The sequence below is a fragment of the Thermobia domestica genome, chromosome 1, assembly GCF_964235325.1.
Source record: "Thermobia domestica chromosome 1, izTheDome1.hap1.1, whole genome shotgun sequence".
In the NCBI taxonomy this organism is placed as follows: domain Eukaryota; kingdom Metazoa; phylum Arthropoda; class Insecta; order Zygentoma; family Lepismatidae; genus Thermobia; species Thermobia domestica.
In genome coordinates, this window is record NC_137454.1 from 227,997,672 (window position 1) to 228,013,293 (window position 15,622).

A 15,622-nucleotide genomic window follows, 5' to 3' on the forward strand; every position below is an offset into this window, starting at 1 on the left:
TGCCGCACTGTATTGAATGTTTGCTTTCCGCTGGCGCCATTACCGTCGCGAGTTTTCAGCCCCGCCCGCTATGTATTTTGCCGGTCGGTAGCCGTGAACGCTAATGGTATTTTCGGCGCACTTTGTATGTGTACCCGATACTTTAACTTAAGTAATAAGACAGGTTACCTTTGATATCACCACTGATGTTCTTTGACGTAGCACTTCGATGACACATGAACCGCACAGATCGTGGTCTTATGATTCCGGAGTTTTTTTTTTAATTTTTAATTATTTGTAGAATGAACTTGATTTTTCCGAACAATTTAGAATTATTTATTGTTATAATATCATTTTCATATATTATAGTAACTTTTAGTTTTCTTTACTGAAAGAAATTAAAGACAAACCAGCTATGCATCTTTTTTATGTGTTAATACTTTCGAAGATAAATTTCTCTTTGCGTATAAGGAGGTGCTGACATCATGTGGCAGATATTTGTACTACAATGACTTGGAGAACTTGATAGCATATATGACCTGTTTAAAATGAACCCTTAGCGATGGGTTTTCGTGTGATTGAAGTGGGATATTCGTTGTTACTGGAAATTTGGAACTCAATCTTGAAAGCATATGGAACATATTTATTTTTAAAATGTCATTTACCTCTAAATGAAATACAGCTTGTTGAAATATTATTTTTGATGCTTGTGTCTATTTTGATGTACACAAGAACTATAAAGTATTTTTGAAATGAGGACTGTTGATGAGTTATAAATGTAGACAATATCTGATTAACAGCGACAGCTGTTGTAATAAATACATGCTTTGATTTCTAGTGCTATTTTCTGAACCTCTATGGGACTTTCTCCTATAGATGATATTATTTGCAGTGATGGCCCAATGAGTGATATTATCTAAAGAACCACTTTATGGCGACTCTTTAGATATTTTAAGATTTACTTATGTGAAGATATTTATGTCTGTAAGACGCCTCTAATTGTGTACTAATAGACGATTTGAAAGGAAGGGCCACTAAAGGTTACTTTGATGGAATGCTAGTTAAGGAAAGAAAGTGCGATGTATACAGGGGTCATTATTTACAGAGGTTATTGCCATGTAATCAGTAAACGGTTTCCACAATTTTCTTTTTTAAGTGCAATCTTATTTTGGAATAACATGCTGGCTAGAAATAAAATAAATAAATTGGTTAACTGTTTGCTTAACCCAAAAACTAGGACAAGGCAGGAGACTGACCCCTCATTTATTATATCTGATGAAAATACATGAGGAAATCAGATTTTATCTATTTTTTTTTAAAATAAGCATACCGGTAGAAAGCTGAAAGATATTTTGTAACTAATCATAGATAGGAGAAGGGCGGACAGGTAAATGAACTTATGCTTTGACGGAATTGAAGGACTTTATAAATACATGACCGACCATAGCCGTTTTATTATTTGAGTAGTACTGCGCTTGGTATAGAGAAGATTTATTGTGTGGTCGTATTAGAATTTATTGGTGTACTAGTTTGGTGTTTGATTTCTGCAGATAGGTGTATTGACATTGAAGATTGTTTCAGCGCTTATGCAGAATTAAGGTAAGAAAACTTTAGCTAATTTTATACATAGAAAATATAGAATTAAATATTGCAAAGATTGATTGATTCATGAAATTGATATTTCGTTTTAAACTTTGTTTTATTGAAAGAGATTTGTTTCATTATGGTGATTGTACTTGAGTTTATAGACCTGTTTAGCACCGATTTTTTTAAAAAAAAAAAAATGAAACGAACAAATTAATAAACAACGGAAAGCAGAGTTGAATACTGCTTTGTAGGAATAAAAGAATTAATTGCCGAAGACACATACGCTAAAAAGTTTAGCAGTAAAGAAGCTCTATTATTATTATTATTATTATTATTATTATTATTATTATTATTATTATTATTATTATTATTATTATTATTATTATTATTATTATGAGCTGGAATTTTGCACATTTTGAGCTTAATTTCAAACTTGTTTTTCGTTTTGGAGATTTTTCTATTTTATTATTGTGCAGTACAGAATTGAATCAAAGTTGTAGGAAACATTATTTGTTGAAGTGATTTATTGGAGTTTACTAGTGTGAAATGCGTATTTATCACGTTGGTGTTTAAGGTTTTCTAACTAGGAATCAATTTGAGATTATATATAAAGAGAGATTCCTTCGTTTTGCGAAAAAAAGGATTAATTGCAAGAATATTATCTTATTTGGTTGTTTTTCAGTGCCTTTATTATTATTACGTTTGTTTTCCTTATTTTGTAATATGACCATTAAATTATGATGTCAAGTTTAGTGAATTACATTTAGGATGTTTCCTTATAGTTATCGAATACTAAGCTTTTTTATTGTTGATTTTACATACTGATAGTATAAAGTATTGACTTTATATGAAATGGGGCATTGCCTGTGTTACAGGAATTGCTGCGTGACAGAATAATTAAGTTTAAAGGGTTTGAATTATAAAATTTTATGCGTATTCAGCGAGTTGGTAGCAGTAAAAATAAAGAATGTCCAGCTAGGGACAAGTCATGAGATGAAATTGTAGAATAATTTCCATTAACATCTAGATGTTTTATACCACATAATGAGAGCATTTTACGCTTATTGACCGTACTGTTATTTTTATGTTAACCTTGTAATTGAATTTTATTTTCCCACTTAGATTATTTGGATTATGACTTACCGAAAATATACTCTTTCAATTTTACGATTATTGAGTAAAATTACGTTTAAAGTCCAAGATAATACATAGAGTTTATTTAGAACTGTGGCTATATGAAGCATAGCTTAACGTTGCTTCTCCATTGGTGGGTTTCCCACAACTAGGACGTGTATGTTAATTGATTAGTAAGGAACAAGCTTTATTATTACTTTTAACAGTTAGGCTATAGGAGACACGGTCCTATATTTTATTATTATATTCTTGAACCACAGGAAGTAACATGGGGGGACCTCCACCGTGCTAAAGCCGTATATGATACTCCGAGAAAGCTTAATACTTTATAGATGATATCTCTTTTGGACGCATGTAAAATTAAATTTTATGGGGAGGAGCTTAAATGAAAGTAGAAATTGCGTAGAGCGAAATAACAGTTTTTTAATTTATTGGATGTCATAGAGTGAAGCAAAGCGAATAGATTCATAACTGTTGAAATAGCGTAATACAGTTAATATTGACACTTAGGGACAATGGATAGCGTGTATGAACTAAGTTATTAGTTTTTTTTTAAAAAAAAATGGGTGGCGAAACATAAGTTTCAAAGTTATGGCTATTTGAGACATGAACCTCCAAAGGTGTAATTATATGAGGCATATATTATTGAATTAGTAGCGCCACTTTGTTTGGTTTGAGATTCTAAAAACTGTTAATAATTTTTAAAAAAACGGACGGCACACACGTTTTTTTTTTTTTTTTTAAGTTTTGGAGAACAAATTTAAAGAATTCTCTCACTTTGTTTACTGCATTATATTGTTTTAAGTCACTCAGGGAAAAAACATGCAGTTATAATGATCTGAGGAATAATTCCGACTTTTTACAATTATAGTTGCTAAGTTATGAGGGAAATGATGGTTATTTTGATCCATTAAAATAGATAGAACCCCGAAAAAATCTATGGACATTGTTATAATGCCCTAGCTTGCCTTTGAAGTAAGCACTCTATTACTGATTCCCCCACAATTAAAGAAATATAGGAAATATTTTGGTATGAGGACAAATTGATTAATACTAAGACTATATAAAGGAGTAGTTGTACTGATTTGCTATTTAGATTAATTACATTGTATTTTAGTTTGTAGATTACATTTTTTTTTAATTAAGAAATAATGATGATTACAGGCTCCGTAGACACAATTTCAGATACAACGAGCTATAGTACTCTTGAATTTTGTTTGTAGCGTATTATTTGACTTTATTGAAACTAGTATTTCCCGAAACTAAATTTGATTTGTACCTGATTGAGTTTTAATATTATTGGAAACATAATTTTATATCAGAATTATCAAATTAGCTATTAGTTCCGTATTTGTGTAAAATAAGTTGAACAGTATACATCATAAATTGTGTTTTTCACAGTCTTGTTTACAGTAATATTTGAATATTAGCGTACCCGATTTGTTTTATATTTATTTCCGTTTGATAATACAAATGAGAAATCGTTTAGATGGAGAAAAAATTAAATGAAATTTCTTAATTAACAAATATTTGATGCCGGCGAGAAATGTTATAGCACTCCTCAATACTTGTAAGGTTGATTAGTGGGATGTTCAGGACAATACTCAGAAATACATATAGAATTGAAATTGAGAATTTTAGATTTTTTTAGGCTACCTGGATAATGACTTATTTGAGGACATGCCGAAACTTGTATATTTTGACATTTAAAATGCTTAGCGTACACCGGGTTTAACTATATAGGGAACGATACCAAACATATTTAATAGAAAAGTGCCTGAAATGTTATGTAGACTAGATAAGCACTTATGTACCGCTGAATTGCATACAACCAGGGATACTATCATATTTCAACTTATTCTTTGAAATTTACTATTATAATAAGATGTCATATTTTAGTTTAGCGTCCCACAATTATGACTTTCGTAGAATACTCACCAATTTTCTTTCAAATGTAAGCTAAAGGCGGGGGTGGGGTCCCACCGCAATTTATATAAGATTTTAAACTGTTATGAAATTACTTGATTAGACATGGACACTAAGACCGGGCACTAAGATTGGGGCAGAGGGAATTTTGTATGTACTTGTTAAAGAATCAGTATCTTTCAGTTTATGGTGATTATGAAAAAAATGAAATGAAATCTTTGAGTCCCACCATTATGCCGGTTAGGCTAAAGGAGACGGTGATTATTTTATTTGTTAAAAATAAGGTGTTCGAACAATATGTGAGAGAATAAAAAGATATTCTCCTAATAAATTAGTCGGAGCAAATTGTATTTTGAACTTGCAAAATAAATCGTTTGCTGTGCAAACTCGTTGTTAAAAATAAGGTGTTTGAACTAAATATGGGAGCTAAAATAAGCTCTTAAAAGTATATAGTAAGTGGGAGGAAACGGGAGAACCTCCGAGAAAACTTACGCATTTGATGTTTGTCCACTACAATTTATAAAAAATAAATCCAAACAATGTTTGTCATGAAAATGTTGAAATATTTGGTGCGAGCTGGTATTGAACCCGGGACCCCAAACACCAGAGGTGAATGCTCTACCACTTTTTAAACTTCCTGACTTATTTCCTACTTTAACCACTTTTCAAAACTACTAGGCACAACAGGGACACGAACACAGAAACATCGAGGACAGTTAAAATTCCACCATTGCTACTACAGAGGGACTTGAACCCCCAATTGTCTTTACCTCACAATTATCAGCCTAACGCCTCAGACCGTTCGGCTACACCCACAGGCTTACTGAACCACCGCGGCCCCTTATGAGAAATGATTTTTATATTGATTTGCTTTACAAAGAAAGCTGTTGAAAAAAGTATATAAAAAAATGGAAGGAAACCCACGATTACGCTGATTGTTTACTACAATTTATACAAAACACTTGTTTTTGTCATGAGAACGCTACAGGGAGCCAAGAATTCATAGCACTGCCCCCAACAATTTTACTATTGAGTATGGCATACATTCGAGTTAAATGGACGCAATTTTAACTATAAGTAGGATACGCATTTAATTAGAAGATTTCAATATAATCAGAGGCGGAAGAACTGTACGCTGTTAATATTCGTGAAAGTATGAGGAGTAGTCAATATGAATAATAGAAGCAGAAACACTTGTTTCAATTCAATGTGAATACTATTGTTCAAGACACTGACACATGCGAAACTAAGAAAAAAAACTGTTCATTATTTGTAGCTCATACAATTTATATTTGCAGATAGGGCCAAGTTATTGATATTGTTAGAAAATATAGCTGATACATTGTAAAGACTCATTTTTAAGCTTACCAATAATAATTATTAAATTTAGGCATCCCTTTTTTTCTTATAAATAGTCACTAATTTAGTTTAAAGTAGAATGCTTACCCTGGGACCCTACATTAGATAAATGCTTACCCAATGAGAGTCTACGTATATGTAACAGAAAGTATCTAATTAAAAGTAAATCTGTATTAGTTGAGTCCGCTACATATGTATTTACCCTGGGTTTTTAAGTAACTAAGTTCTGAATTACAGATACTTTATATATGTAAAAACACATGATCGTTGAAGCTGCATGAACTCCTATTATTACTACAACTATTGCTACTCCCACTACTACTATTACTACTACTATTAGTACTACTGCTATCGCTACTACTATTACCAACTACTAGTATTACCAATGTCCCCGCCGCTAGTGCCACTAGTATTCTACCAGTACTACCTCCTAGTACTAGTATTACTACTATTGCTACTCCCACTACTACTACTACTACTACTAGTATTACCATCACTATTGCTACTAATACTCTATCAGCACTACCACTACTAATACTATCAACTACTAGTATTACCACCACTACTAATACTATCGACTACTAGTATTACCACTGTTAGCCACTACTGCTATTAGTATTCTACCACTACTACTACTACTAGTAGTAGTAATATTACCACTGCCACAATTACTACTGCTACTAATACTCTATTAGTACTACCGCTGCTACTACTACTACTACTACTATTATCGCTACTTCCGCTACTACTACTACTACTATTACTACTGCTACTATCGCTACTTCCGCTACTACTACTATTACTACTACTATTGGTTGCATGTGAACTATCGAATATCGATTACTACTTGTTGCTTTGTGGTTATTTCTTTGTTCCGCTTGTAATCTAACCTTCTTTCTTCTACTACCATGTAAACTTCTGTATGTATGCCTCTTTTTTTCTTTCTTTGCCTGTATGCCCTTTTTTCTAATCAAAGTTTCTTTTCTTTGTGTTTCTCTCTAACTAATTTTACCTATTTGCTCTATGCAGAATGCTATTAGATTTCTATTTCACCTTTTGTTCTATTTGTACTTATTTCTATTTTACTCCTTTGTTGATCAGCTTCTAAATTCCCCGTTTCTTTCGTTGGTTTATCTCTATTGAATATTTCTCTTTTTCTCATGTATGTCTATCTCTTTAGAGAATAATATGATGAAGTAGGTAAAAAACTAAGTAAAGTTCCATTAACAAGCCATCTCTTACAGATTAGTATCTTCTCTTGCTTGAGTCTGACAACTTTTTATGTAACCTAAGCTATTCCAATTTATTGTGTGCTACCCTAACTTTGATGGGCTTCCAATTTTACATAAATTACGTCCTGATTCGCTCTTTCTTTGGTTTTCCCTACTATGCTTTAGCTAACATATTCTTGCTTCTGCCCACCCATCTTTACTTGTTATGTAATATATATCTGTCCTTCATTGACTCCATGGTATGGATCGCTAAATATTTTTTTCTGTTGTTGTACTATATGATTTTCTCTTTTACTTTGCTGCCGCTACTTTTATTCCTGCTGTTATTGTACTGAACTAAATTTAATTTATTGTATTTGTGCTTTGCCTCAGTCGTCAATTGCCAATGACTTACAATAAAGACCAATACGGTTATGATCTGAATAATTTGTTTTGAATTATTTTAAACTTTTAAGATCTTGTCCGCAGCTAAGCTTTAACTAACTTTATGGAACCCGGAGGTTCACAGAAGCTCTCCACTGACTTCTATCCTTGCATCAATTTTTTACTTTGTATTCCAATCTCTGCGAGATCCATCCCTCCCAGCTGTGCCTAGGTCTTCCTAATGGTTGTTTTTCCGACTGGTCTTCCAGTCAAGAGTTTGAAAGCGTTCTTCCATTTTAGCTACATGATTTGCCCTTCTAGACTTGACGATCCTAACAATGCAGGGTAAACCATATAAATTATGTAGTTCCGCCATTCCCCATTTCCGAGGATCTTGTTTCAAATACTTTTTAGTTTATATTCTTCCCTCAGAGTAAGTGACAATGTTTTGCAGCCATACAGAACAACAACTAAGCTTTAAATGTTTCCTAAACTCTAAACTTAAGCTCATGTCCTTCTTTTACTTGCTAACTAATTAGTTTGCTACTTCTTAATGGTAAACCAGTGTGGTGCTTTTAACTATTGCATACTCAAGTTTGTTCCTATCCTAAACTAAGCTTAAGCTATTTCAAAAGTTTTCTGCCTCCCTGTTTGCTATTATATGTCTGTTACCAATTCTATTATTAGATGTCTCTTAGAATTTTCAATTGTGCTCCTCTTTGTAGATGATTTTAAGACTGGTGTATGGGTTCCTTATTGTGCTAGCATTATATATTTTTTAAAATGGGTGTTTGCTATTCTATTGTGTTTAGCATCCTTTTTGCTTGGCTTCTACTGCTATTTACTATTATTAGTACTACTACTTGTATTCTATTATAATTTCTTTAACCTAATCCAAACTATTTGACATTAACTATTATGTCTTTTATCTTTCTGTATATAGTAGAAGCTTTCTGTTTGTGTATAATCCAAATTTGCTGTTTTGTCTTTATGCATGTTTTCTTCTTATGCCTGCCTTTGTTTTTTCCTTGTATTTTTTTGTACTCTGTTTTCGTAGACGTTTCTTTATAAATGTTTCCTTTAGGTTTCTCGTAACTTATCAAAACTCCATTGACATCTTCTGTATACCTTTCTTGACACCTCTTCCTACTATCTTATAGTACTGATATTTGAAAATTTAATTCTAACAGAACCAAATGATTTATACATATTTCAGAAATATATATCTTTAGATACACTCAATATCATGTTCTTCTATCTTATATTAGACATACCATATAGTATAGTAACATATAAGATAGATATAGATATATCTCTAATGTAAATATAGATATATAGTTATAGATAGATAGATATAGTTATAGATAGATATAAATATAGTTATAGATATAGATAGATATAGATATAGTTCTAGATATATCGGTATTGTAAATATAGATATATAGTTATAGATAAATAGAGATAGTTATAGATATAGATAGATATATAGTTATAGATAGATATAAATATAGTTATAGATATAGATAGATATAGATATAGTTCTAGATATATTGGTATTGTAAATATAGATATATAGTTATAGATAAATATAGATAGTTATAGATATAGATAGATATATAGTTATAGATAGATATAAATATAGTTATAGATATAGATAGATATAGATATAGTTATAGATAGTTATAGATATAGATATAGATATAGTTATAGATAGTTATAGATATAGATATAGATATAGATATATCTCTAATGTAAATATAGATATATAGTTAGGTATAAGGTTTTATACTACAACATATGCTTTAACACATGTTACGTTATATTTTAGGTTACCCTTTTCTGGCAATACCATTATTACTGGTGTAGTACTAAAAGTGTCGAGAAGTACCAACCAAAGTACCAGAGGAGCAAGATATTTTCCGCTACCAAAGGTATTTTTTATTCCTTTGTACTTAAATAGATCAATTATGTTGGTGCAAGAATATTATTGAAAATAATACGAAATAGTAAAATAAGAAATTTTTGTAAGTTTCGCAGCGTAGCTGCTCTTACGACTTTCTATAAGAAAGGAGAATATAAAAATAAGATACGATCCAATAAAAAGAAGTTTTCACAGAAAATGATCCGTCAAAGTTAAGAAAAGAACATTAAAAGAACAAGTAGAAATAGTCAAATATATAAGAAAGAACATTAAAAGAACAAGTAGAAATAGTCAAATATATAAGAAAGAACATTTAAAGACCAAATAGAAATAGTCAAATATATAAGAAAGGTTAGCTTAAGTTATGTTGAGTTAGTTTGATTAAATATTCTAATATTCACAGTATAGTTGTTCCGAGTAATTTACAAGTTCTCAATTTTTAGTATTTTCGAAATTATTTGTAGGTTCACAGGGTACCTGTTCTTAGGAGTATGTTTTAGCATACAATCCAATAAATAACACGGAACTTCTAATGAACCAATAAAATAAAATAACACGAACGAATAAAATAATCACACTGTAAGTGTTCTTAGGAGTATGCTTTAGCATGCAATCCAATAAAAAATAAGAAGTGAATCATAAAAAATGATTAGGAAAATAAATTACAAGTGTTACTTAGTAATGTTTCATTGTTTAAGGACAGGCAGTTAATTGGAATAAAAGTGGCAGCGGAATTAAGAATTCCAAAGTATCAAAGTTCACAGAAGTAAAGTAAGTATCATTGACAACACTTAATAATTTATGCTTAAGAAATTTTTTTGTAAGTTCACAGAGTAGCTGCTTTGAGCTTTTGTAGCATGCAAATTACTTTTGAAAGAATTATTTTGCATTATTTCATTTGTCATAGCGTGCATTATTTTGTAACCTGCAGATCACTTTATGAAAAACTATTTTGCATTACTTATTTTTTGAGAGCGTGCATTTGTTTTGCACAACATAAAGTTTATAACATGTTTCCGTTTACAACATACATTTTTTTGTTAACAGTTGATAAATTTTTTCTTGCATACATCTTTTTGAATTTATTTTTTAGTTCACATGTAAGTTTTTTTAGCATGCAGTTTTGTTAACACCTCTTAATTTTTTTGTAGCACGCAACATAGTTAAATTTTTACAAATTAATTTCTACAGTTTAGTAATACACATTTTTATTTTTATGTTTCACGTAAAGTAATATTGTCTTTCTGTATTATTACAGCATTCAAGTGTTTCATCTTCAACTGTGAATTTATCACTTTTCGACATCTAAGAACATTTAAATAAGGATTTCCAGTTTTTCCAGCGGCGGTAAGTGTTCATATACATTTTTTTTGTTAAACTTTAAAACTTACTAATAAATAGAAATAAAAATATTTGATACTTACATAAATAAATTAATAAAAAACAATATTTTAATCTAATGAAACTATAATATAAAGAGTATATAATTAAAAACATATTAACAAATAATTTGAGTAAACTAACTTTACATGTGTTTAAGTACATAAACTTAATGAATATTTTAAGACCATGTAAAATTATATTTTCGTTTGCAACTCCTTTAAATTTTAATTACTTTTTTACATTTTTTATTTTACATTCAAAGAGTTTCATATGATGAAACGAATATATGAAAAAATGTATTTTGCAATCAAAAAGTTTCATGTTAGATGTGAAAATTACATTTACACTTTTGCATTTTTTATTTTACAATCAAAAAGCACCATGTAAACATATAAAGAATTGCATTGCAAAATTTAATGTCATTTAAAAATAGACATTAACGTTTACAGGTAAAGTTAAAAAATAAAATTAACTGAACTTTCATTAGTAGTGCATTATAAAAAATAGTTACAATAAATCAAAATTTACAAATTGAATAATGGAAAGTCACAAAATATTTATTAAATATATTAGTTTTCTTTGTTGATGCATTTCATTGAATACTGTAGAACAGTTATCATATTAATTATTTTATTTGTTCTTATTTTGTTTGTTAATTTAATATGCTTTCTCTAACTATACGTATTTTAAATTTAGTAATTGATCTTTTAAATAATGATGCTTTTCCTAATATGATTTAATTATTTTAATTTTTGCTAATCCTATTTAATAAATTTTCTCTGTTGATTGGTGCTTAACTATGATTTGTAAGTAATCGAACTTTCATTCTAACCATTCGTAATTTTTCTTAATTATAATTTGTAACAATTAACTATTTGAATGTTATTTTGAATAGAACTGCATTATCTTTAAAATCTGCTATTTCTATGCTATCATTTGTTTAATAATTAGTTTAATTAAATATGGTTTTGCTAACCTATATGGATTAATTCAGTATATTCATTAAATCTCTGCTATATTGTTTGTGTGATATAGTTCTGATGCTTTGGGTCATAAACTATTTTAAACCTTTTGCTAACCTTGTTTCTTAATTGCTTTTTTGCTAAATTGTTTCTTCTTTGATATGTTTTGTATACTACGTTATTTTTATTAATTTGTGTTTCTGTTTATTACTACTTGGATTTTTTTTATTGCTAATGTTATTTTGAAATGATGTTTATTCTTTGTATTGTTCACATCAGATATATTCATTTTTTCAAATATGAAAATATTAATGTCCGTGAAAAATAAATATTCGGAAACATTCGGTTAAGTTCGAGAAACTTCGAGAATGTCACATAACTTTAAATAATACATGTTTGTAAAATAGCATTATTACTTTAGAAAATATTTTATGTCGTCTGGGTACGAGATTACAAATTGAACACGATTGGGTACGAGACTTTAAAGTAAGTGTATCTGGGTACGAGATTACAAACTAAATGCATTTGGGTACGAGATTACATTTCCGAAAGTATAAATACGGCGCAGCAAGCCGCGGCGAATCAGTATAGAAGACGTTCCTGTTTGTACGTTGTGTGCTGCAATTGCAAAACAGTTAGATAAATATTACAGGATTTTGTCATTTAGTGTTCTTGGAAACTGTGAGTGGATTTGCCAATTCTGTAAAGTGAAAAAAACTTACGGAGTTATAGTTATCAGGATTTGTTGATAAACCTTTAATTATATTTTCAATAAACAGTGTTAGTATAGGATTGGTATTTTTCGGCAATCTTCGGAAAATTTCGTTAATGTTCGGAAAACTTCGTGTGATATTTACAATATTTTCGTGTATATAAGACAGGCAAAATTGAGCGGTCAGTTAGTAGTGAAGAATTATTGAAATTGTGAAGACGTTCCTGGTTTATACTACGGGGTGCAATTAGTTATCATAAAGTGTCGTTAGCTGATAAATTAAACACTATCTTCGAGAAAATTACTTGGTAAATTATAAGTCAGTTATTGACAAAAAGTTCTTATAAAACTTTGGAAATAGTCAATATCTACGTATATACAAGAAGCTCAAAATTGTTAATTGGTCATTCTACATGAAGCAATTCTACTGTGCAAACCTGTGTAAGTGAGCTCTTGGCCGTAATAGTGGTTGGAAAATATACAAATTTGATCTTAGGTGGAAACATAATTCAGTTTTTTTTTGTACTCCAAGGTGTAAATATCGTATTTAGGAAATTACGTCAATTAAAGTTTACACATAAAAGTAAATTAAAGTTTACACATAAAAGTAAATTAAAATATCCGAGTAATATAAATTAGTGTATAATAATAAGGCGAAATAACTAATTAATTGTTTGTTTAAATTAGATTCAACAATGGCATCTGTTAGATCGTACGATGGCACCAACACAATTAAAACTATGTTGCAGATGTTGGAATCTCGTGGATACAACGATGCAGGAGAGATTTTCTTTACGTGGGAGGTGGTGACACAATGTCATGCACTAGGAACGCGTATATATAACGAACAGTATGCACGTTTAATACGTGCATTACTAGAACATTTTGGGCATGACCCACTTGTTATTTTAACAAGTTGTAAGTCCGCAAAGGATATTGTTGATTTATATCGTGTGGGTTTCTTCCGTCAAAATAACATGCGGGATTTAGCGCGTAAAAAATTTAGGGAATTTGTGTCTGCAGGGAAGACTACGGGCTTAACTGCTGATGATTCTGACGAGTTATTGGGTGTTCTTCCAGGGGCTAGTACGAGTTCTGCGCCAGAACATAGTACATGTTCTACATTGGAACCTACATTGTATGGTGCAGGCCAACGGGATTATTTTCGCATTGTTAATAGTAGAACTAAGCACTATCCTTACTTTGGTCTGCGTGGAAAGGAAGTTACCGTTGAGCGTATGCGCACTACTGGAATCGAAGACCCGCAAACATATCTTCGCTCATTATTTGAATTTTTACAAGAGCATACGCTAAATGACGTCGATGATGATATGTACATTGGTATTACTATTCAAAGTTCTGCGTCAAAATTAAACAAACCGGTGTACATGACATGGCGTCCTAAAAAGGAATTGAACCCTAATGTATTATTCCATACAGTTGAAAATGTTTTAAATAGTAATGAACATTTTCTTTTTGGGAAAAAGGTGGATTTTAAGATCCACATTGTTAATCCACGCAAGGGAAGGGGTCGAACCCGTGGATCGGCCAAGTATGAGGAATATACAACTCTTTTGGAAAAGTGTACCATCCCTATGGAAAGAAATGTTTATTGTCTTCCTAAGGCTATCATCCTCGGGAAGGCTAAGGCCGAGCATCGTCCCAAACAGGTATATAAGTTAAAAAACAATCCTGAGCGACTGTTGAAGCAGGCTAAGGATTTGTGCGACGATGCTGATGTTACCATTGAGCATCAAAATGGGTGCACTATTACTGATGCGAAAAAATTCCAAAACAAACTAACCCCCGAATATCAAATTGTCATTTATGAGAAGAACAAAATGACTCGGGAGTATAATATAATATATCCGGGAATTCATGCAACCAAGCAAATCTTAATATTGTACACAGAAGGGCATTATGAGTTGATTACCAATATTACTACACTTTTGGACAAAAAATCATATTGTTGCTATTGTCTGCAAGGATATAATAATGTACAATATCATAGGTGTGAATATAAGTGCCCTATGTGTGAAAAATATCATGAGTCTTGTGGTGACGATATTAAACGCGAGTGTAATGATTGTTTACGACTGTTTCCTTCGCATGAGTGTTTTGCCAATCATAAAAATGTAATTGCACGTGGCAAGACAATGTGTGAATTAAAGAGAGTTTGTCCCGATTGTGGTGATATGTTCGATATGCGAAACAGGAAGTCTGAACACAAATGTGGTGAACATTTCTGCAAAGTATGCTACATGCATGTGGATGGTGACCATATTTGTTTTGTTCAGGCTGCCAAAGTTGAGCACATCGATACCTTTTTGTACATTGTGTTTGACGTGGAGACGATGTTATTACCCAAGAATGAACGGGGAGAACGAGAACATTGCGTGAATTTCGTAAATTGTATTAATATTTGCCATAAATGCAAAGACACAAAGATGGACGATCCATGTTTTGTGTGTGGGGATAAAAATGGATCCCGTAAGTTTGATTTCCAGGATATTGACGGATTTATTAGTCACGTGCTAATAAGTCGGCCAATGTTCAAAAAGATCATAGTACTTTCTCATAATGGAAGTAACTATGACATGCAGTTCTGTGCAAGAACCTTAATAGAAAAACATGATCTCGTACCAAATGTAATAATGACGGGCCAAAAAATTGTGGAAATGAGACTTGGAAATAAAATCTATTTCCGTGACACATATTTGTATATGGGAGTCAGATTGTCCCGACTCCCAGAAGCGTTAGGTTTATCTGGCAATTTGCGAAAGGGATATTTCCCCTATTTATTTAACACATCCGAAAATCAAAATTATGTAGGCAAAATTCCGTCTTTAGAGTATTTTGATGCAGACAGTCTCAGCCCAAAAGAACGGGGACAATTAATCGCCTGGCACCAAGAACGTGCTTTAAGTGGCGAGGAGTATAATCTCCAATACGAGATGATGGAATACTGTAGGAATGACGTTAAGATTCTTGCAGAGGCTGTGATTAAGTTTTCGAACTTAATCGAGGAAAAAACGAATGGTATCCAGTGTTTTATTTCCTCCCC

At 31.2% G+C, this 15,622-nt stretch overlaps 1 protein-coding gene and 1 long non-coding RNA gene across 3 annotated transcripts in view; both read left to right on the forward strand.

Annotated features, from left to right (window-relative positions):
- Window positions 1-15,622, forward strand: part of LOC145667138 (phospholipase B1, membrane-associated-like) — a 165,267-nt gene that overhangs the window by 83,851 nt on the left and 65,794 nt on the right. The window lies entirely within an intron of this gene.
- LOC145667136 (uncharacterized) lies at window positions 1,449-15,612 on the forward strand. The gene is made up of 5 exons (XR_014127871.1): window positions 1,449-1,578; window positions 9,409-9,511; window positions 10,200-10,272; window positions 10,760-10,848; window positions 13,246-15,612. It is a non-coding gene; the product is annotated as an uncharacterized LOC145667136 (long non-coding RNA).